At 37.8% G+C, this 26,001-nt stretch overlaps 1 long non-coding RNA gene across 1 annotated transcript in view; it reads left to right on the forward strand.

Moving 5' to 3' along the window:
* The first annotated feature begins 611 nt into the window (after positions 1-611).
* The window catches only part of LOC149074156 (uncharacterized), a 35,763-nt gene continuing 10,373 nt past the window's right edge, over positions 612-26,001 (forward strand). Inside the window, exons 1-2 of the long non-coding RNA XR_016194434.1 lie at positions 612-806; positions 21,701-21,927. This is a non-coding gene — a long non-coding RNA (uncharacterized LOC149074156). The remainder of the gene's footprint in view (positions 807-21,700; positions 21,928-26,001) is intronic.

Genomic DNA, 26,001 nt, shown 5'->3' on the forward strand with positions numbered 1-26,001 from the left:
CTCGACGATTTTCTAGAGATTGAGGATATTCGCCGGATGGATTGGCCAGCCAGATCTCCAGACCTTAACCCTATAGAGCATGTCTCGGACGCTCTGGGTAGGGCAATTGAAATTCGCAACCCCCTCCGGGAACCATCCAGGGAATGAAAACAGCGTTGCTGAACGAGTGGGACCAATTGCCACAGAAAATGATAAACTACCTTATTTCAAGTATGAAATCACGCTGCGAGACCTGTATATCTGTAAGAGGGGACCATACCCCCCTATTAACCCATTTATTAACCCATTTTTTTGTTTATTCTGCAACCGCTGTTTCATACCTTCCGACTCCAACGAGTGTTGCGCACGATCATGCGTGTGTATTACAGTTATTGAATGATTATTTGTTTTGTATTGTATCAATGTATGTACATATCCAATTTCATTAAAATCGGTACAGTAGTTCTAGAGATAATCGACCAAGTCTGCAAATTCTCTTAATTTCTTACACCAGTGTTTATACACGCAGTGTAAGTTTTCGTTTTTAAGAAAAATTATAAGCAGGCTTCAATTTCAAAATGCTTCATGTAAATTATTTTTGCAGTGAATTATGACAATGAAATACTCAGTTGCCACTTTGATGTCCGGGTTTGTGTGTCTGGTTACGTTGATGTTCCGTTCGACGGAAGGAATTGTATGCGAGCCGAATGCCTGTGATACGGTTAGATGCATGCAAGTGGATGAAGCATACTGCGAAGAGAGAAACCAAAAATTTGTAAAAAATGGTGGCTTTTGCGGCTGCTGCAACAGTTGCGTAAGAATCCTTTGTAAGTCCTTTTATTTACTATAATTGAAAATTTATTACACACGCGATTGCTAAAGTGTTACTAACTTAGAGGTCGATCTGTTTTGACTCTTATTTTTAATAAATTTACAATATTTTTTGATGTATAAAAACAATTTTTTGTCGAAACTTACAGAATCGGATGCCTAACATAGAATAAAATGGGCGCATTTGATAGTATGAACGGTTCTTAACTTTCTTGCCTTACATGAACCTAGTTGACTTTTCCTGGCCAGAGTTTAAATCCCCAGCCAACTTGTGTCAACAGCGGTAGCCCTACAAAAGGTTATACTATTCTTCATTTGAAAAGAATAAGATATTAAAGGGGTGATCTGCAATATATATTAAATAACAAAAAAGGGATGGATAGCAGATACTCGAAGATTATTGTCATCAGTGACGAAAAAAAAAAAGTCACTTATTTTGCCGTTGAACATTAAGCAAAGATTCCATTTTTGGTGACTTTCTTCTCGAAGATGAAATATATATGTTACCGGCAAAGTATGAAATCCAGGCATTCTATACAATGCCTAGGCATTGTATAGAATGCCTGGTCGTTTCAGGCAAAGTATGAAATACCGGTTTTATTCTATACTTTGCCTAGGCATTCTATAGAATGACTAGTCATTCTATAGAATGCCTAAACACAATCCAGGCAAAGTATGAAATATCTTCTTCCAACAAATCTCTTTAGGGGCGGTATAAAATATTACATAAAATTAAAATTTCACAGAATTTTCTTTTTTTTTCCGGAAACGTTTCCCTTTCGCTCTCGTGAAAAAGGATCTGTTGAGGGGCGGTATAAAATATTACAATTTCTTCGAATTAAAATTTCGCAGAATTTTCGCCATTTTTTCCCGTAAACGTTTCCCTTTCGCTCTCGTGAAAACGGATCTGTTGAGGGGCGGTATAAAATATTACAATTTCTTCGAATTAAAATTTCGCAGAATTTTCGCCATTTTTTCCCGGAAACGTTTCCCTTTCGCTCTCGTGAAAACGGATCTGTTGAGGGGCGGTATAAAATATTACAATTTCTTCGAATTAAAATTTCGCAGAATTTTCGCCATTTTTTTCTCGGAAACGTTTCCCTTTCGCTCTCGTGAAAAAGGATCTGTTGAGGGGCGGTATAAAATATTACAATTTCTTCGAATTAAAATTTCGCATTAATTACGCATAATCATTTATATCGATTACTATGCATAATCACCGATCAAAACGGATGAAATTATTGTGCATAATAACCGGCGATTATGCTTAATCACCAGATTTATCACAATTACTGTATTTTATACATGGCACCAACCTGTAAATGTTGTCAAATTTAGTGCTCAATGATAACAATTCTGAAAAGTGCCCCGCGACGTAAAAAAATTTTGGAACCAGTTTTCTATCACTTTGGTCCCTCCCCACGAAATGAAAGTGATCCCCCTTGAAATGAAATTTCTGGCTAGGGGCCTGATGAAACACATGACGTCAATTATTTCACCACTGACGTAAGCTCCCAAAGCTGAAGTAAATTGCTATCCAAAGAATTCTCGTAATTTTGGTAGATTGTAAAAACCATGTCACTAAGTTTTATTGCACATTTAGGCTAACCAAATTTCTTCGAGAAAAATACCGGAACTCAGGATTTCAAATACGGGTAAAATACGGAACATCGCTAATCATCGCCATAAATGACGCCGAATGTAAGCACAACTGTAAGTTGAAAACTTTTGCAGAAATTTCTTAAAAAACACCAATGGCAGGAAACAAAGCATTACTCTGAGAGAATTGCAGTGAACAAAACTGGATTCCACGAAGTACATTGTAAAATAACGAAATAAAACGTTTGAAGGGGCAAACAATTAAATCAACGTTTAGTATTTGCCGTCTTGCAGTGGAGTAGTTTATGAGCTAGCGTTTTACTGTGGAAGTGTTGGTTCGAACCCCGATTCTCTCGGGCATGGATGTTTATTAACATTAACAAATTCCCTGAACAGATCATACAGGATCTCTTGAACATATTTGAGGATCACTTTATCAAGTAATTAAAAAAACCATGATGTATGTGAGATGAATATTCTTATTCATAGTTGTAATTATAGTGATATAATTTATGCGTCGAAAAATAATTTCAATAGTTGATTTTAATAAAGTATAAAACTATAAGCATCTAAAAGTAGGCTTTGTAGATTCTACAATGTAGAACATTCGTGACAAACCATGGCATTCTTGCAAAAAAAGTCGGGACAGCCAAAATAAAGTGAAAATACGGGAATGTCCCGGGAAATGCGTGACATATGTGTCATATGCATAAGGTCACCACAAAACGTTTGCTAAGTAGGCCTATATTTTGCTATTTATCTTTTATTTTCACTGTCCCGAATTTGTTTTTCAAAATGTCCCGTATTTTCGACTAAACTCACTTGACTCGCTGAAACTCGCTCAATCTTGACTGAAAACGTGGAGGAAGATAATTTTAATTTCTTACAAATCACGGTACGATTAATTATGATTGTAAACATAAACGTTCATGTCGTATATATATTTGTGACGTGTTTCTTTTTTACATAACAAAAGCTAGACATTTTTAAAAAAATATCAATAACATAACATTTATTTTGTGAAATACATTTTTATTTACAGCAATTTATAGTAGTCCTTCTTCGTACATACCCATCAGAATTTCTTTCCCATCACACACACAATTTAAACCATAATTATCAATTTTTCAACATTTGACAATTTTTTGAGAGATAGAATAGCAATAAGCACGGTGACCATACATCCCGTATTTCTCGGGACAGTCCCGGTTTTCTTCTGTTTTTTTGCTGTCCCGACTTTTTTGCAGAAATGTCCCGAGTTTTCAAATATTTTCAACGAAGTCAACTTGACTTTTTATTCTTCAAATCAACGATTAAAATTATCTTTCCAGCTTAGAAATTACATCACGATAATGAGGCTTTTGGAATAGACATCATAATCATCATCAGCATTGGCGTACTCAAAGGGAACCCCCCCCCCCCTCTCCGAGCCAAGATTATAGTGTTATTTTACAGGAAAAAAGGTAAAACCCCCTCAGAAGGTAAAAAAATCTCAATTCCCCCTCGAGAAAATTCTGCGTACGCCTATGATCATCAGTATCACTTGGAGGGACAAGCACAGCATGTTTTTCCCATGGAAAGCAATGTTAAAATTGCCGAATTTACCTTAGAAATGTGGAAATTTAGTAGGGTTTTTCGCCTCATCAATAATTTTAAAAATTGAACTGAATTCTCGAAAAACTGAGTTCGGTTAGAAATATGAAGCACAAAAAATTAAATATAAAATAATTAGCCGGACCTACTTTTGAGTTAGAAATTCATGCAATAACATTGATTTATGTCTTCTCAAGCACAAAAATGAGAATTAATACTTCTGTATTGTTTTATAACATCCAATATCATCAATCTATATAGTTTAGGATGTTTTGAAGTTAATTATGGGCCCATAAATTACACTGAAGAAATTCCGCAGCTTTAATCAAGCATTTTTTGAAGCAAAAGCAGGCAAATCGATAACTTGAGCTTCAAGAAAATTTTCGAAATATCTAGTACCCATCAAAAAGAAAAAAAAACCAATTCATTTCTACGTTTCTTTAATTTTGATTTATATCTTTCATGAGTTGCGCAGGAAGTCGCCATATTGGTTACCATGTATGTCTCTCCAGAAAAAGGGAAATATCACGTGATTCAAAAAGCCTCATTAAGAGACTAAAAACAAGAATATTCATCTCACACATTTGTCATGTTTTTTTTAATTCACTGCAATTTGAAGTGGCGCTTTATTTCTCGCGATTGGCGAATTTTCAGTGATTTTAGCACGAGTTGACTTCGCTTACTTTTGGCATCATTTAGCGATAATTGACATTGTCCCACATTTTCCCGTATTTTGAATCCCAATTTCACGTATTTTTCTCGAGCAAATATGGTCGGCCTAACAATAAGCAATTCTTTACTTAGGATCTCTATCTCCCGTATTTCCACCGATAAAATATGGTAAACCTACGTATACCAATTTGTTTTGTGACCGACATACCACGGTCACTTTCCCTCGAACAGATGAGTTAACGGGCGCTTTATACATTATATTTTTTGTTCATAAATCCGTAGATGAAAATTTCGGTTACTTCAAGACAAAATGATATCGCATAATCCACATTTGCAAGTTCCATTTATCAATGATGAAATATTAACAACAGAAAGACGAAACGGGGGTCTTTTTGACGCTGCACGCTGTTTAAGCTTACATATCTCTGCTAAGAATAAACCGAACCACCTGGAATTTCTGGACTTTTCCTGATTTAGCATGTTCTTATTGTATACCAAAGCTTCCTTTCGTTATCTTTTTTAACAACGAAGCTACGAGCGGATATACCTAGAAAGACCGAAGGGGGTCATAGTGACCCTTCCTTATATTCTAGCACATTATGCGGTAAATACTACTATCGTCGTCACAATTGATTTCTAAGTAGGTTATAATCCTTCTGAAAGTCTTTTTTGCATTTGACCTTGTGTGTGACCTTTCTTTTCCTCTCATTCTTCTCTGCAAGTGTCGTCAGCAGGTGTGTGATTTTTGGTTTTTGTCAAGCATTCTTGCCATATTATCCGTTAAATTGTTTATTCTGGGACGTAGAAAATTTGAGTGCATGTGATCTTCTCAAACAGTTAGTTTAGAACATAGTTTCCCAAACTTTTTGTTCCATCGCCCCCTTCTTCAGATAAATTTTTCCCTCATCACCCCCCAACTCAAACGAACCCATAGTATCCTATGTTATACCCGTGGCTTCTATCGCCCCCTTGGCCCTTTCTATCGCCCACCAGGAGGCGATATCGCCCACTTTGGGAAACATTGGTATAGAATGACGAGAAAACGTATATTTACTGAAGAAATACTCCAGGAGATGCTCCATTAGATGAGAGAAACTCTGGAAGCAGTTATGATGAAAGTGCAGAAGAGCATAGACCTTCCCTATGTCGAACTGTAGTGAAGAAAGTAGCGGCTCTGATGAAGATTTAAATCAATATAAAATTATTTCTCGGGCACGGTAGCCCAGGTCGATAAGATACTCGCATAAAGTACCAAAGGATGTTTAGAGGTGTCGCGAGTTTGATACCCTGTTCGTCTTTGTCAGAAAACTTTCCTGGCACAGGGGTACAACAGACACGGCGACTTGACCGCATGAAGTCCCCCATTGAGGAGTTAGTGCACCAACCTCTCGATGAGCTTAGAAACAAGCTTGCCGTTCGGAGTCGGCAATAAATTGTAGGTCCCGGTCTAATTAGCTCTCGTGTGCAGAAAATGAAAGTGGTGTGACTCATTATAACTCGTTGAAGCCACAGAAACGATCTAAGAAACTGCAGCAGATGGGAGCATATGGAAAATCATAGAACCTTCCTCAACTTTAGGATGTCGAGGATCACAAAATATATTGAGAGAAAATCAAGGCCCCACATTTTATGCGTTCAAAAAACATAAATGAAAGTGTTCTGGGTTCGTGACGCCTTATTTTCTGCGACAAAATGATTCGACATATACAGAAGCTGAAGCCCATCGTCGTCTAAATAAAACTTCTTGATCAGTTTCTTTGCTTGAACTGGATGCAACGATATCCATTATGTATGCAAGAGGTGCAAAAAACTTCCTACTGAATTCATTGTGGTCGTCGAGATTTGGGGTCCTCTATTTTTTCCCCAAACAATGACAAGATATCGTTTCAAAGAAATTTTGAAATTCATGCGATTCGATCTGACCAATTTTCTCTTGCATGTTCACTATGGATTTCATTCATAGAATACAGTGCGACTTGCTACAAACCAGGGCCCAATCTAACTGTGGACGAACAACTTCTACCCTCAAAAGCAAGATGTCCATTTACACAGTATATCCCAAGTAAGCCAGACAAATTTGGGATAAAATTCTGGCTTCTTGCCTGCGTTGATTCCAAATATATTCTGAATGGACAGAAAATCAGTTTCGATTACACTGGGACAGATAACACCAGACCAGCAAATCAACTTGTCTATGAATATGTAATTCGATTAGTCAAACCTTATCTAGGAGAATGTCGAAACAAAACAACAGATGATTATTTTACATCACTGAGATTATGTGCATTTTTGAAAAGGACAAGCTTGGTTGGGACCCTTCAAAAAGACCGTCGTGAGGTACCTCCAACTGCAAAAACAGGAACACAGAATCTATACTAGTCGATAGTATTCAAAACTGGAACTGATATCACGCTGACATCTTATCAGAGAAAAAAAAAATTAAAAATGTTCTAGTTTTGAGTTCACTTCATACTGATGTCACTATCAACGAAAACGTGAAAAAGACCCCAGAAACAGTTGCCTACAATAACGAAATTAAATATGGAGTCGACATCGTGGATCAAATGGTGCGATTATACACGAATAAGAATGGAAGTCATCCCTGGCCAATGCATGTTTTCGGAAAAAATTACGAACCTCAACAGATCCTTTTTCACGAGAGCGAAAGGGAAACGTTTCCGGGAAAAAATGAGGAAAATTCTGCGAAATTTTAATTCGAAGAAATTGTAATATTTTATACCGCCCCTCAACAGATCCTTTTTCACGAGAGCGAAAGGGAAACGTTTCCGGGAAAAAATGGCGAAAATTCTGCGAAATTTTAATTCGAAGAAATTGTAATATTTTATACCGCCCCTCAACAGATCCTTTTTCACGGGAGCGAAAGGGAAACGTTTCCGGGAAAAAATGACGAAAATTCTGCGAAATTTTAATTCGAAGAAATTGTAATATTTTATACCGCCCCTCAACAGATCCGTTTTCACGAGAGCGAAAGGGAAACGTTTCCGGAAAAAAAAGAAAATTCTGTGAAATTTTAATTTTATGTAATATTTTATACCGCCCCTAAAGAGATTTGTTGGAAGAAGATATTTCATACTTTGCCTGGATTGTGTTTAGGCATTCTATAGAATGACTAGTCATTCTATAGAATGCCTAGACAAAGTATAGAATAAAACCGGTATTTCATACTTTGCCTGAAACGACCAGGCATTCTATACAATGCCTAGGCATTCTATAGAATGCCTGGATTTCATACTTTGCCGGTAACATATACATAGTCTCATCTGTTGCAGAATATCCGACAGGCAAGTAGTGAATTCGGATGATTAGAATCAGTATTAGAACTAAGAAAACTTTCATTCAAAGATATTGTTCGTTACATATGATTTCGTACTTTTGGAGACTCGTTATCCTTTATATTAGGGGCCATTCAAGTATTACGTCAACATCGATGGGGGGAGGTTCGGGTTTGCTGACGTTTGATGACGGGGGGGGGGTGAATAATGCTTACGTCATTAACCACCCTTTTTAAAAATATGAGATATTTTTAATGTCATCTTACTGGGTGAAACGAGAAGAACCTTTAGCTAGTTTGTGGGCCCCTGATCTAACATTCTTCCTATAGATAAGTCCTCTATAGAACCACTTTAGTGATCTCTAAATGTCCCGCTGATCCTTCAAGTGAGATGGAAATGTGTATCAGGCCGCTTAAGTGCTTCGGAACTGTGCCGCGCGTCACTCAAATGATCTGTAACGATGCCGTTGATCACTTAAATAATCTAGAAAGGTCCCGCGAGTGACTTGAGTTATGTAGAACTGCACTGCAGGACGCTTAAGTGCTGCAAAACTGTGCCACATTCCAGATAAGGAATCTCTAAATGTGGCACAGACCACTTAAGTGTTCTGGAACTGTGCGGTGGATCACTCAAATGATCTGTAAATGTGTCGTGGGTCACTTAAATGATTTGTGAACGTGCCACGAGCCTACCCCCATGAGCTGAAAATGTGTCACGGACCGCTTAAATGCTCTGGGAATTGTGCCACCGGTCACTTAAGCGATCTGTAAATGTGCCGCATAGTTCATTTTTACAGAATTAGGGTTTGAGGTGGCGGACCACATCAGATAACCCCGAGGGCCACGTGTGACCAGTTGGCCGTAAGTTTAGCATTTGTGGCTTAGAGGTGGGTCGCAACAAATTTCTTAAAGGGAAATTTTCTGTTAAAGTGCATTCAAATAGCATTGAAATGAACAGAAATTGATTATAATAACATATAGAGGTATTTTCATCCGAAATTTTGATTTGTTTATAAATATTTTTCATGTCAGACGAAAATTATCATCGGGGGGGGGGGGGACATATCGGGGCTTGTGGCACCCCGTCCCCACCGCGTACGATTGCGATCCCAATATGCATTAGCAGGTGGTGGGAAGTGATGACGAAAATTTGCTGACAAGAGGGGAGGGGTCCGAGTTTTGCTGACTAGGAGGAGGGGTCAAAAATGGCTAAAACTCTGCTGACGTAAACTTGAACGGCACTTACAGCACTATAGATAAAGAAAATAGGACCGAACTAACATAAAATAGAAGCCATTGACAAGAAATTCGAATGACCTCTGTTTGACGAATCGTCAATAAATATAACGTTGTTCTAACGTAATGGCATGTTAGAAAAAGGAAGAAAAAAAGTAGAAAAGTAAGGGAAAAACAAACGAAAGGAAAAAAAAGTATATAACTGTCACCTCTCTTACCTGTAATACTTACAGATAAGGGGCCATTCAAGTATTACGTAAGCAGATTTTTAGTCATTTTTGATCCCCCTTCCCCCCTGTCAGCAAAATTTCGTCAGCAGCTTAGAATATTTCATATCTTCAAAAAAGGGTGGTTGATGACGTAAGTAACCTTCAAACTCCCCTCGTCATCAAAAGTCAGCAACTCCGAACCCCCACCCCCCTCGATGCTGACGTAATACTTGAATGACCCCTAAGAGAGAGTAGGTATGAAGTATTTCTCTTTCCCCTCTTATACAAATACAACACAACAGGCAAAATGTCCAGCGAGGTGGCTGAGAAAAAGATGCCCATAACAACTATGGATGTCATATACTTCAAAAATACAGCAACCCAACTAAAAATGTAATTAGAAACATTATAAACAATATATACACATGATAAAATATTATACAATGTCCATAAAGAATACTTATGGTTGTCTTATTCTAAATATGAATAGCTTCTCGATTTACCCCAACATGTTTATCGTATTTCTTTTTAAACGTGCCAATTGTGTTACAATTTACTACCTCCGGGGGTAAGCTATTCCATTTATTAACAACCCGATTAGAGAAAAATTCCCTGCGACACCGTAACCTTGCATTGTCCCTTACCAATCGATACTGGTGTCCCCTTGTAAAAGCAGTCGATTGGCGGTGTACTAAAAGTTCATGGTCCATTCTATCCATCTCATTGAATATTTTGAACACTTCGATCATATCTCCTCGACATCTGCGTTCATCCAAAGTAAACATATTCAAAAAATGAAGTCTCTCTTCATAACTCAAGCCCCGTGTTCCAATAAGGACACGTGTAGCTCTTCTCTGCACCCCTTCAACAAAGTCTATGTCCCTCTGTAGGTATGGTCTCCAAAACCTTACAGCATACTCCAGTCCAGGACGAACTAAGCCTCGAAAAAGCGGAAGAATGACTTTAGGAGAACGCGAAGAGACCTTTTTGAAAATGAGACCAAGCATTCTATTCGCTTTTTTGACCACCGCTGAACAATGTTCAGAAAACCTAAGCCGCTCGTCAATGAGAATTCCCAAATCGGTGACCCTAGTTGCATCCGGGATAGTGACACCATTTCACAACCAGAACTGTGGGTTGTTCCAAACGTCATGCTCCATTCATTTGCCCATGCTGCAATCCTGTTTAGACTGGTCTGGAGCGACTCCCTATCGCTTTGATTCCCGATTACCCCCATTAGCTTCGCATCATCTGCGAATTTGCTAGTTATCCCATCGATACCCTGATCGAGTTTATCGATAAAAAGTGAAAAAAGTATGGGGCCAAGGACACTTCCTTGAGGAACTCCACTTGTGACGCCTGTCCAACCAGAGAATTCCCCGTTCACCATAACTCGTTGCGACCTATCTCTTAACCACGATTCTACCCAATTCAACAAGTTGCCCCCAATTCCAATCTCGTGTAAACGCTTCAAGAGTTTACCATGTTGGACCCGATGCCTTCTGGAAATCAAGGTAAACAACATCTACATTTTTGCTCTTACCCAAAGCCTTAGTCACGTGATCATAGAAACAAAGGAGGTTAGTTACACATGAATTCCCCTTCCTGAACCCATGCTGATTATCCGAATATACATTATTCTCGTCTATCCACTTCACAAACTGCCTTTTGGTGATAATTTCCAAAATTTTCGATAGGGAGCTCGTCAAACTCACTGGACGATAATTTGACACCGCTTCTCTACTACCCTTCTTAAATATCGGAACAACGTTAGCAAGTTTCCAATCCCTTGGGACTATACCCTCAGCAACACTACTCCTGTATATCTGTGCGACTCGACCCAACAATTCATTAGCACATTCCCTGAGGACCCAGGGATAGACATCATCTGGTCCTGATGCTTTGCTTCACATACATTTCTTAGAAGATTTAGGACCTCCACGTCTTTTACTTGAATATCGTTAAGGATTGTATTTCCCCATGCAACACCCGTATATTGAATATCATTATCTCTGTTAAAAACCGACGCGAAAAAGTCATTGAAAGCACTACACATGTCAACATTGCTCTCTAACCAACTTTCCCCTTACATCCATTATTGACGTATCGAAAAATGATTTCGGATCAGAGCCAATGTTATCTGCCAACCTAGATTCAACTTCCTTTTTACTATCCCTTATCGCTTTCTTCAACATTCTTCTTTTATCAGTAAACAATGATAGGTCACCTCGTCCACTTTTATACTCCCTGAATGCTCTTTTCTTTTCAAGATAGAGGTTACGCAAGCTATCCATGAAACATAGAGGGTGTGGATGTACAAACACGCCTTTTTCGAACAAAGGGTATGACGTCGTGCAAAACAGAGGACAGTTTCGTACTAAATTCCTCCCATTGACTTACCACCCCTACTGATTCCAACCGGTCTTTGAAAACTTCCGCTAACCTTTCTCTCAAAACATCAAAGTTAGTTCTCCGAAAACAAGGAACCAGTCTTTTGTTATCAACCTTACCCGAGGAAAAGTTAGTGAAATCTGACGATACGATGATCACTGGAAGAAAACTCTTCCCCTACCGAAACATGTTCAACAAGATCCTCAGAACTAGTAAGAACTAAATCCGAAATAGCAGTAACCCTAGTGGCTTCTGATACATGCTGATACAAAAAATTTTCGAGCACCAACTTAAGAAACTCTCTTTCATACTGATCTCTAAATGAAAGATTCTCCCATTGAATACCTGGGTCATTGAAATCCCCTAGTATGAGAACCCTCTTACGCTTTCACATGTAGGAAATTTCATCATGCAATTTGGTGATGTAGTTTGGATCCCTATTCGGTGGATTGTAACAAACCCCAACAATAAGTTTATGATGTCTTTTGTTCTCAAGCTCAACCCATATAGATTCAATATCACTTCTCTGCACGTTACAGTCTCTAGCCTTCAAACATGATTTCACGTACATCAACACTCCACCCCCTTTCCTATCCGATCTATTTCTCAAAAAAGTATCGTATCCTGAGATGCGTAAGAAAGATTCATCCTTTGCCCAAGATTCTGTAATGGCTATAAGATCCATTCCCTCCACAACCATCCTAATTTATAAAAAATATTTCTTATTACCCAAGCTCCTGGCATTAATTAGCACACATTTTAATTTACCCGGTGATTTATTGTCAATCGAGAAGCCATTCAAGTCAGTGGAGGGTAATTCCCCGTCAGTACTGTTATGATTATCATTAACTAACCCGCATTCCCGACTACGTGGTCTGGGAGTAAAAAACCTAACCTAAGACTATCGTGAAACTCCCAGACCCCCCTTTTGTTTAGATGGATCCCATCTGAACAAAGCCACCTATCAGTAAATGCGGTAAGCTCCAAAAACGTGACCCCAAGTGACGAGCAAATGTCCTTCAGGCCGATATTGAATTGTTGGATCCTACTCCTATACTCTCTACTACCCCTTGGCAGCACTGGAATCACTGCCACATCTGAACCCCCCTCCCTAGCGGATAATAGTAAATCCCGGTACTCTGACAGAGACTCACTAATATTCGCTCCTACTTACAGAATCACCCGCAAGGGCAACTATCGGCGATGAAAAACGTCTCAAACGTTGCCAATCTTCCCCACAGGAAGACAACAGCGCTCGAAACCCCGAAAATCCCTATACACTCTGTTCCCAAGTTCCCTAACTATAGAATCGCCGATGATTAAACCCCTATCACTATCCCCCTCTACCTCATCCACTACCACCCATTCGCCCTCTAAACTGTCGTTGTTCGTGGAGATTGCTTCTTCATCAACAGGTGGCTTGACGACAAGAGGCTCCAGCTCCGTTATAACCGGGCCCTCTAGAACCCTAAGTTTTTCCCGTAAGGCTTCGACCTCGAGTTCCAACCTTTCCCTATCCAAGCACCCTTTACAATTGAAACTATCAGCTACTATACACCTAGACCAGGGAAATCTCCCGTCGCAAGCCCTACACAACACTAGTCGCGGTCGAGGCATACTAACACTATTCCTAAACTAGATAATAATAATTAAAAATAGGAAAATGAGAAACGTTAACAAGAAATTAAAAAAAATTAAAATACATTACAATGCGAAATATACGTAGGAGATTGTACGAAAAAATTAAGTAAAATAGAATGCTCAACACTAAATAACGAAGAAAAAAATATATAATAAAAGTATACAACACACTCAAAAAAAGTATTAAGCTACAAAGTGCAATTTATACTTAATAAAATTAGCCAACTATATATATATCTGTTCACTAAGCTAAAACAATAGGACCCAAATGAAGAGAGAGGAAAGAAAACAGAGAGACTTGTTTGAATTTATTCCACTGGCGTTTGGACGCAATATTACGTCCTTGATCGTAAAGTGAATATAAGATGTTCTTTACGGATCAGATTCGCTGTAGTATATATTTTTTAAAACAAAAGTAACAAATAGAAAAATAATTCATATAAAAAAAAAAATTTCAAAATTTAGCCACCTTATAAAGTTAAAATACACAATCTTGAACCTCTTTTTCAGTTGTCAATTCCTGAGACAATCGTTTAGTGATAGAAAAGCTAGGTTGGTGTTGCCTTAACATTTTTAGAATCTAGGTTCGAACTATGAGTTGTGTACTGCTCCGGCTAACCAATGAACTGATGGACTTCTCCATCACGGTCCAGTATTTTAATGAGTGAAATGTCCATTCATTCGACTTATGTCGCCTCTATCACTGTCATACCATGGTCATTTTTCGCTGACACGGCCTGCAGTAGCTGAAATATCCACTTTTTTGTTCGATTTAGTTTTTACGTGAGAATGTCTTTGAAATCAATGCCGGTCGTGGGAAGGCAATCGCGCCCAAATCAGTGACAGTTTCTGTTAAGTAATTACAAACTCCAATTCCCCGGCTAAAATAGACACGGCGCCGCCATCTTGATCTCGTTTTAAAGAGATGAAAATTTGTGCCAGTACGGCTTTGACATTCGTGGCAGCCGGCTGTCGCAAACTGCGCACACGCAAAGTGAACCACAATAATCCCATTCTGGACATTCCAGATTCGTCTGTGTCCATAAACGGGATCATATCTCAGAGGCTAGTCATTCAATCTGAGTACACCAAGCGTTGTTTTAAAAAAGAGTATGTGTATTGCAACTCAATCTGAGTTGGAAGTCTTTATCCCCAAAACTCAAAAAGATAAGAGGCTGTGAGTTTAAAAAAATTTGAAAATTTCCCGATTTTCTTGAAATGTCGCGATATATGAGGACAAAGTACAACCAGAATTACAAATATGCGCATGAATGTGTAGAGCACAAAATTCCAAAGATAATGACACCGAAAACGCCTGGTCCGAACCCAAAACCAACGTAGTACTATCGCGAATACACAAGGAGATGCCTTAAGTCCTTGGCCACAAATTATTGGCAGACTGTTCATCCTAGAAGTATACATTATGGAAATAATTATAAAAATTAACCAAATTACGTGTAAATTCAAGATGCGTCATTTATATTGCAAGGGGGATGCATAGTTATTAAAATTAAAAAATTAACTTTTCATTTGATCACCCTGTCCTAAAAAAAACCTAATTAGAGAGAAAGAGAAAGTGTTGTTGCCCGTCCCTCTCAGGCCAACAAACAAAATTCCATATTTTTACGGTAGGGATTACACTATAAAAGTTTGATAAAAGTTCTTTTATAGAACTTGAAAAATGCAACCAACAAGACCGACGGTTACATTCGAGCGAATATACACTCGTGTGCAAAATTAAGAGAATTAGCACATTATGTCGAATTTCTGAAAAACTAGTGGACAGATTTTAATGAAATTTGTACGAATACGCAGTTATATAACAGAGAAAGAGATGTACCATACAAAAGTCATAGTTCGCGCGCCATGATTGTCAGTAAAGCTCATCATTGCAGGAATGTCCAAAATCCACGTTGCGAGATCGAACCGAAAATGAGTCTAATATGGGGTATGGTCCCCTCTCACAGTCAGACAGGTCGCTCAACGCGATGGCATACTGGACACGAGGCAGTTGAGTCCCTGTGGCAATCGGTCCCACTCCTGCAGCAACGCACTTTTCAGTTCCGGGATGGTTCTCAGAGGGGGATGGTGAGATGCAATTGCCCTCCCAAGAGCGTCGGGCACGATGTGGACGAGCGTTGTTGTCCATGAACAGAAACCGAGGACCAACTGCTCCCCTGAAAAGTCGAACATACACTGTGTAGGGCTCTAAGATCTCCTCTCTATACCTCCTAGCAGTCACGAACCCTCAGCCAAACACATAAAGGGTTGTGTGGCCGTCCAACATGATGCCTGCCCAGACCATCACACCCCCACCACCATAGTGGCCCATTTCCCTGATGTGGGAGGGATGATATCGGGTACCAGCCTCTCTCCAGATGAGTGTACGTTGAGAATCAGTGTCCAGGCTGAATCTCGACTCATCTGTGAAGAGCACGGTGCTCCAATGAAATCTGGTCCAAGACTGATGATGTCTGCACCATGCTAAACGCACTCTCTTGCGTGCTGCAGTTAGCGGGACGCAGACAGCGGATCTTCTGGCATAAAGCCCTCTCTCGTGAAGCCTTCGGACAACAGTAAACCGTGAAACTCGAGTTCCAGTGCCAGCATGCAGCTCACGTGAGAGCATACCTGGTAATTTCGAGAGCGTCCGGGAATCGTTTTTACGTCGTTGTAGACTGTGCAATAATGTCAGCGGCTGCCACTTTTAACAACTCTTGTAATAATTAATCAAATAAATCTTTTTGTAGTTATCATTGTACTTTTTGTCGTCGAAACCTGCATGCGTTTTTCGCGATTTTCACCCTGTCAATGTGGTTTGCGACACCATGTTCCATTGCAATTTTTGTTCCTCTTGATGTCTACTAGCAACCCTGCGAGTTTGTCGGTCCATTAACAGAACACCCTGTATACTAAGAAAATAACAGAAAATTAAAAATTCAATAATTCTAAAATAAATAGACAGTAGTATAGGCAGGGCCAAAGCTAGATACTTTGTCACCTGGGGCAAGCCGGAATTTTGGCACCCCTCAAATGTAGAGGAATCAGTTAAAGGGTGAATTTGGCGCCCCTTCTGGTTCAGCGCCCGAGACACCAGACCCGCCTGCTCCCCCCTAGTTGCGGCGCTGGTAGTAGGATGTGGTTTCCACAAAAAAAATGTTTTTTTAATTAAAAAAATGCATTGCCAGAATAGCTACATTTCTCACAAACAGGTAGCAACCGTTCCAGTAGCAACACCAGAGAACTATTGGAATTTCCATCCCTCCTTAGAACTAACTACCGGAGCAGTCAAAATGACTACTATTGTATAAATAAGTGGTACTGCTGTAGGCAAGAAAATAATTCGGATATAACATGCTGCAAAAAATCTAGGAAAATACAGTAAAAAACAGACTTTTTTGTGCAATGTTCATTGTTATGGGGGGGGTGATTTCTCTCTCTCTCTCTCTCTCTTTGACGTTTTTCTCACAAAAAACTTTTTCTCACTAAACGAGAAATTAAAATGTCAAAATAGTTACAATTCTCATCAACAGATAATACTTAAAATTTCACTTTAGTGCTATCTATCGGTAATAAATGTAACTATTTTTACAGTAAAAATTTTTGCCATTAAATAAAATCCTGTCTTTCTGTGCAAACTGCATCGTCTATGCTTTTGGCATTATTGAATTTTTACTTGTTTTTGTTACTTTTTGGTCACGTCATGGATGGCGGTGATAAAAGAACAACTTTTGTAAATCAACTCACTTCTCGCTGGTGAAAAGCTATGCTAATTCAAGTGTATTATTGATTGGTGACGTGTATATAAAATTTAAAAACATCAGTACTTTTTTAAATTTAAATTTGTTTAAATTGCACAATTCTGCGACTTCAGAGGAAACCCGTTTGCACAGACTCAAAAAAAGTGATTAACATTTCCAAAAATGCGTGTTGTATATCTTGTTTTCTAATAAATTTTCAATTTTTTTCAGATATCAGTGAAAAACTCCATTCATGCTAGTGCGTGCTGCATAAGCTTATTTTGTCCGCGACAATCTCATTGTGATATTATGCTATTGTTATGTGAGCTAATTTTTCAACACCTCGCTTACAACATATATGTCGGTTTTAACGTACACTTCTCAAATCCTCCTAGGCGGTATGTTATAACTGAACCCGACTGCGTTATACAAATATAAATATCACAGCCACAACAGGCAAAAATCCCAAAGAGCTGGCTGAATAGAGATGCGTGTAAAAAATATGGATGCCAAATGTAACTTATACAGCAACCCAAATAAGAGAAGTTATACAAGAAACAAGTAAAACAAACTAAAATAAAACTAATACAAACAAAAATGATTATGATAAAATAAGATATAATGCCCATAAGAAAACTAATGGTTGTCTCATGGCCCCCACGAGGGAGAGGCTGACAGGGCTGCAGCCCTGGGGCCCGTGATGGTTCCCATTATTTTTTTATTTTTTCACGCCATAAATTCCCTATAAAGGGGCCCGTGAAGTCGTCTGGTCTGGGGGCCCGCCAAAGTTCCCATCCTAGGGGCCCTGTTCCAAGATGTGGGGGTCATGAGTTGTTTTATCTAAGTATGAATAGCTTCTCGATTTATCCCAGTATGTTTATTGCATTTTTTTTGAACGTGTCAATCGTGTTAGAATTCATGACCACCGGGGGTAAGCTATTCTATCTATTCGGGAATTGTCCCTTCCTGAATGAGTACCTTTGTCAAAGTCGATTGACGGTGTGTGAATAATTCATATTCCATCCCATTGAAAATTTTAACTCCTTGACAGTGACACCTGCGTACAGTTCGGACAACAGAAACATTTTATATTTATGTGGATTTATTATTATTAGACGCCGGAACTTATAAACAAAATCCACATTTTCCTAGCTACATTATAGAAATTTAGCACATCGTGATTGGTCGAAATGACTGATGAACTATTACGTCACTCTCTGCTAGTGACGTTCAACAATAGATATACTTAATTGTATTCGAACTCGACATCCCACTTGTCGCAATGGTTGGAGCATAGGACACACGTACCGAAGGTTATGTGTTCGACTCCCTCTCAAGCCCATCCTTCCAACTTCGCTATCATTTATTGATTCGAGAAAAAATGCTTTCGTTTCTTTTTTCTGATTTAATCAAATGTGGTTCAGGTACATCGAGATGACAATAATGACGGTCCCAGCGATGCTGGGCCTTCCTATCATTTACTGATTCGCTAAAAAATGCTTTCATTTTTCGTTAATGAACTTCGAGAGAAATTCAGTTTCGCCAAAACCTCCGCCCGTCGTGACGTTTTGTTATCTCTCTTGCTCGTAGTAACCAATCACCGGCGTGCTAATACCTCTTGTGTTACTAAGAATGTAGCGACTGTAATTATGTAGTGGACATTTAGGCACTAAAAATGGTCAAAATAGGCAAGCAAAAAGGCACTAAAAATGTCTAAAATAGGCAAGCAAAAAGGCACTAAAAATGTCTAAAATAGGCAAGCAAAAAGGCACTAAAAATGTCTAAAATAGGCATTAAAAAAAGGCACTTATAATTATTGGAAAGCGAGCAGCCCCCCCCCCCCTCCCACTCAGAGGTTCTGATGAGGCAAAATAATGAAGAGTTACTAAGGATGCCAGACTTCTCGTATACAGGATGTGCATATCGCACAGCAAACTGCTGGTGAACCGTTGATTATACAGCAGCCATCTTGAACCTATTGCTCGCGAACATCATGGTGCTCTCTGAAGCACCAAGAGTTCTCAATTCTCATGCCAAATTTCATGCTCGCGAGGACTTTTCATCATCAACTTTTCATTTAAATACCCTGTAAAAATTGCATTCAAGAATTCAAGGATACGTGTGTAAACGTTACCGTGAGGCAAACATGCTGAAATCATGACCCGCGGGCGTAATGTGGCCCACGACCTCAAACCCTAATTTTGTGAAACATATTTTTGCGACCTAATTATAAACCTAATTTTGCGGCACATTTACACTTAAGTGGCTCACGGCATATCTCCAGATCTCTCAAGCAAGGGACCGGCGGCAAATTTACATATCACCTAAGCTACCCGCAGCACATTTGCAGATAACTCAAGCGGCCCGCGGCACATTTACAGATCACGTAAGTGACCCACAGCACATCTAAACCAAATTACATTTCTTTTCCTTAGTGCTTATGTACGCTGAATTAGACTGCGATGGGCAAATTCTTTCCTCTTAATTCAGCTGATAGCTTATGACGACAATGTGTGATCTAACGCAGTGGTTCCTAAACTTTTTGGAGCGCGAACCTCTTTTCACAAGAAGTTTATCGTCGATCGGCCTAGCACAAAGTGACCATATGTCTCAGTTTTCTGGGACACACGATTTTTTGCTAGCAAATGCGCTGTCCCAAAAGCAGTGTTTTCGGGACGCCTGTTTCTCTCAATTTTAGTTTCACGATATTGGCTTTTTTAAGGTGTGTGTGTATTCATTGCATTTTAATAGAATTTTATGTAAACATTTATTTTGTTTTTTGTATAGCTCATGCAAAGGTGGAAGTGTAGCGAGGTGTATGTTCCTTGATTCTGATAAGCAGTGTGATTCAGAAAGTATCATCCTATTTCAAAATGATTTTTCTCTTGAAATCGACCATGATTATTGTTCATTAAACGTAAAAGTTTTTACTAAGAAAACTAAGCTGCTGACGAAATTTTGCTGACAAGGGGGGGGGGGGGGGGTCAGTGTTTTGCTGAAAAGGGGGGAAGGGAGTCAAAAATGGCTAAAAATATGCTTACGTAATACTTGAATGGCCCCTAAGCCCCGTTTACATGTGAAATATTGCGGTATCATTGGAAGTTCTAGCATCGGCTTGACGACTTTTTCCCCTTCGTTGGGAAAGAGGAGTCAATATTTACACCCTCTTCTATAGTCCCGTTCACGTGTGCAAATATTGAGGTATCGTTGGGAGTTCCAGCCCCCGCTTTTGACGGCTTTTTTCCTTCGTAAGGAAAGAAATGAGAGCAGTCGTTGGTGAAAATTCTTGAAGCGAGTTTTAAACCCGCTTTTTCTATTTCCGATGTGAACCTTCGCTTTTTTCCCATAATCCTTCGCGATTTTTCCCTATTTCGAAATAAAAGAAACCGGATTTTTCATTTCCCATGTAAACGGGGCTATAGTCCTCCATCTTGGAGTGACAAAACTAGTTTTTTGGCCAAGGTGACGTCTAATCATTGCAAAAACAGCGCTGATGCTGACGTCGCACTTCACTCAAAGATGATTAATAAGGCTCAGCCTGGGGTTTCAAGGAATCTCTCTGTCCGTATCAATAGTGACATGTATACATCGTGTATACTCTTTCTCTCTGTGTATGATATCCATAATTGTTATATGACATCCATATTTGTTATGGGCATCTTTTTCTCGGTCACCTCGTTGGGCATTTTGCCTGTTGTGGCGTTGTATTTGTATACGTCATCATCTGGTTCCTATTCTCGCCAGGAGCTATCAGCTGAAATAGGAAGCTGCCCACATTGTGCAGTTCCATTCAGCGTACATAAGTTCTAAGGAAAAAAGTCCTTCCTTTACCCATTGGGTTGCTGTATTTTGGTTATATTTGGCATCTATATTCTTTATGGGCATCTTTTTTTCAGCCACCTCGTTGGTCATTTTTCCTGTTGTGGCCATAAATTAAGGATAATGCCAGCTCCGGCAAATTAAGGTTCAGAAACAAAACAAACGTTACTTATTCATAAAGCCCATTTATTAAACAAAAGATAAAGAACAAAAACGATGGTGTATGTATGATACCATTCATAAAAACTACGATTTTTGCTCCCTGGAGCAATTGTAAAAAATATCTCCTTTACAAAAACTTACTATTGCATGGTTGGTATGATGGTTAATACATTGTATGTCTCCCATGCGATGAAATACAGTCCGTACAACGCCTTCGAGCGAATGTAACCAATAGGCTTTATTGGTTGTTTCTTCAAGTTTTGTAAAAGATCTTTTATCAAACTTTTATAATATAATCCCGGCCTTATTCTGCAAACCAACCATTCTGAAACAAAAAAAGTTCCCCTTCAATATCTCGAATTTAAGAAACCACCGCAACTAAAACTCGTGTCGCGAGAAATATAGCGTTTCACCGGTAATAGAGCACACGATCTTTCGTTCATGACATTGCAAAATGCCTAAAAAAAAGCATTTATATATATTCAACTGCTCTAACACACGTGTAATTTTTCTCTATTTCGCTGATTCACTATTAGAAGCAGCTGAGATACCTGAAACAACTCAACACGTGTTAGAAAACAGGATTCCTGAATGTCTCTATGAAGGTTATGGTACGTCAAAAAAACAAAGTGTTTAAGTAAGTTTCATTATAAAACATCGTCGTATGAAACTTCTACGCATGTGGATTATCGTCATAAAAAGCAAACGGCAGCAGCGACAAGGTCTCAGACTTCCTGATAACATTCAAACAACTCAGACGCAGGTACTGAATGTTGCATTCATATTTCATATCATTTGTTTTATTCTGAAGTAATTTAGCAGTATTATACACTATATACGAATGTTTAAGTTTATTCTCTATTTATTTGTATGTGCATTGAATTTCGACCGCCAATCGAAAAGTGATACTTGGTTGGCCCAGGCGCTGATCCAGACAAAGGGCGAGGGGAACGATCGTCCTTTCCACGAGCCGGATAATGGGAAAAATCTGGGTTGTCCAGCAAAATACGGGGCGATCCCATGAACTTTTTAAAATTATATATAGTCGCCCCTCTCACTCTAGATCCTGGGTTTGTCCAACAAAAGGAGTGACGATTGCCTAGACCCTAGACTATTTTGTCTCCTATAATTTCGAGGTGATTGTGATGAATCAGCCTCTTTATGAGTCATCACTCGTTATTCACGCCATTATCTTGAGGATATATAGCTACAATGTGTGAATGAACGCCAGTACTCTGCCGCTGGACTTATCCCGTTGCCAACATCTCCTCCGGCCGGACTTCGTGGAATAGTCTGGAACTGGGCATAACACACACGCACAATATACCACTTTCCAATCGCTTTATGAACGTTATCACTAGAGCCCGGATTATATGCACTAAAAACGTGGAAAAATTTTTTATGCTCTAAAAATATGCAAATATACACTTAAAAATGCAAAAATATGCGATTAAAAATTGAATAATAATCACTTAAAATGCAAAAATATGCGATTAAAAATTGAATAATAATCACTTAAAATGCAAAAATATGCGATTAAAAATGGAAAAATAATCACTTAAAATACAAAATGTGCACTGAAAAATCCCAAAATATGCATTAAACACCCCAGAATATGCGCTGGAAATCATGGAAAAGTCAAAAATTCCGAAATATGTACAAAAAATGCGAAAATATTCACAAAAAACATGAGAAAATATGCATAAAAAAAATGACCATGCAAAATAAAGCAGATGTGTTTTTAAAATGCATCTTTTCTATTTCTCTCAGTACACATGTATTTATTCATTTACAAAAAATATCCCCTCGTATACCGCATATGCAAATAACTTGTACATATTTTTTATTCAGGCCTCTTTTTAATTTTCAGTTTGTTGTAGCTGCTCAATAACGAAAATACCAGTGACAAAAAAAAAAATTTCGACACTATTTCTAAAAAAATTTAACACTTTGACATATCTCTAGAAATAGCCTTGTAATAAAACGGTTAATATTCGTAAAATACTTTATGAATATGTATTAATTCATTAAATTTTTCACCTGCGAGGCAAATACCGATGTCACGAAAATATTACGAAGAATATTTATTTGAAAATTCATGGAAAAAATTAAGTGAACCTTCAAAAATATGCACTTATACTGAAAGTTCTTTGATTTTATGCATTTATGCTAAAAAAAAGGCCAAAATATATGTGCATATGCATTTGCATGTAATCCGGGCTCTAGTTATCACAAAGCACTAGTTGTTTTCAAATTTGAGATTGTTTCTTCGAAATGGTCAACAAATCATAAAAATAAATCACCTTAGGTTTTTAATTTAACGAAACTTTTAATTTTTAAACACATGCATTTCAACCGTTTTCGTTTTCAAGAAAAATCATAAATATATACAAGATGATCCAAAATTAGGGGAGGTAGAAAACACAGAAACAAAACAGAATCCCGTAGGAATGTATGATCGGAAACTTCAACCTGATATCAGCTGGACGATAAACAAAGATGTAAAAGTGAAAAGTCAACTCTTTATTTAGCGATACTTTACACGAGGACAGTACGTGTACACGTTAAATTCCACAAAGTTCTTACCATTCACAGTTATGCACACAAAAAAAAAAATTGTGATACGTTCCTATGTGATTCTGCTTTGTATTTTTGTGTTTTTTACCTCCCCTAAAAATTTGCACATTAGTGAGTTTAGAATCACCCTGCATATATATACTTATGATTTTATTTTATGAAATACTTGAAAACGTGAAGTGAATACACACACACACATATATATACATGTGTGTGTATTTCTCTATAATCTGTCTCCTTCGATACATATATAGAGAAAATGTACAGTACGCACAACTTTTAAGGGGCTTGTGGTGCACGCAAATTTTCCAAAAAGCACCTTTTCCAATTTTTCAATTTAAGAGTTTTCGTTCTCTACCTGTATTTTAAAATATTTTTAAAGTATTTTTACATTAACTGCTGGCAGGCATTACACATGCCAATGTTTTTCACTGAAATGCGTTTTTCTCAAAACTATGTTTATTGTTAGATAAGGAACATTTTTTCAAACACCGCTCATTCAAATGTCATGAAACTTTGTGTGCCTCTCAACACTATAGTGTTACATACTTTAAAACGAGCTTTTAGGATTTTAATTGTTGGTTGTTTTTTTATCGAAATTTAACTCCAACAATGAAATTTCAAAAATCATCAAAATTTGCCCATATTTTGTGCCATAAAAATTTTTAAAATAATTTTAATGAACACACAAAGTTTCATGACATTTGAATGAGCGGTGTTCGAAAAAATGTTCCTTATCTAACAATAAACATAGTTTTGAGAAAAACGCATTTTAGTGAAAAACATTGCCATGTGTAATGCCTGCCAGCAGTTAATGTAAATTTCCATCGAACAATTGCACTATTTTATATTATAATTTTGTTTCAATTCCCCAATTATTAATAATACTAAAAAAGGAAAAAAAAATACGGATGAAACGAGATGCCGTGGTTTTAGCAGAGACGACTCCGCCAATAGCCAATACCCTAAACTTGTCGCACACTAAGATGATTTACGCTATTGGGAGAATCGTTATTTATTGATAATTATCTCCATAAATATTAACATCAACCTAATTGTATGGTATTAATTCGTGCATTCTTTGCACATTATTATATTTACCATTTCAGCTCATGAATGTTGTCTAAGGAATGAAACGAATTTCTAAAATAGTGAAAAATTGCAAAATTTTCCGTTGTTCATTTTTTTACTCGAATACTTAAAAAAATGTTTGAGAAACTGGATTGATGACTTATTTATCGTATCACCGTGTACTTAGCTTTACTGAAATGGTGTTCTATGAACTTCATATTTAAACATTCTCGCATAATTTGTCATGAGAAATTTTTGAATTAGTTTCAAATTTATATCTAGTATATGGTCCTTAAAAGTGGTTGGTCCTTAATAGTGGTCATTTTGATATAATCGCTCATATCTTGCGAAATAGAGGTCAGATTGGAATGAAAATTTTGATTCTGTTTGGCTTTCGACTATGCTGATTCGAATGAAGTAAAAATTGATGTATGCTTCTATTTTCATTATTTTTCAAAATATGTTTTAATAAATCATAACTCATATTTTTAAAAAAGCCAAATTCAAAATGAGTGATAAAATTATATTTGGCCCGTTATAGAATCTATCATTTAAAATAAAAAGTAATGAGATATCTATATTATTTCAGCAATTATGCCAAAAAACAAGATGTTTCTGTTTAACATTATGACACTCGTTTTTCAATAATTTATATTTCACTATGTTCGTTCAAAATGAAATTTGGTATTTCGGCATTTCTTGAGCTACTGAATCCAAATATATGGAAGAACAAAATAGGGTTACCATTTAACTTTCCAAAGTTGAATCTAGTTTTAACATCTAGATGACTCCTTAAGAAAAAATGGACTTAATACGCTTATGGAGGATCTTAAACGAAGAAGAGAATGTTACATTTCTTTTTTTTTACAATAAATAGAACCCAAGATATTGCCATCGTTCAGTTAAAAGTTGCGCGTGCTGTATATTACTTTACAAAATTAATTAATTTTTGTCGAAACTCACCAATACCAGCGCTATAGGCAGCTGCAATATACAGTGTAGTGTATAAAAATTGTAAAAATACATTGTTAAAAATTTGTTGGAATTTGAAAGTATTATATGGAGATTGAAAAATTCAAAAATGAAATGAATCTAAGCCAATGTCTCGGTAGGCTTTTCGAGGTTCAAGATGCGCCCAGAAACGTTCTGTTCTAAGCCAATATCAGGGTGTTCCCCCCGATAAGAGCCC

This window comes from Pholcus phalangioides, unplaced genomic scaffold, assembly GCF_987345545.1.
Source record: "Pholcus phalangioides strain wild (caught in Gottingen) unplaced genomic scaffold, Ppha-v1.0 ptg000017l_1, whole genome shotgun sequence".
NCBI classification, from domain to species: Eukaryota; Metazoa; Arthropoda; class Arachnida; order Araneae; family Pholcidae; genus Pholcus; species Pholcus phalangioides.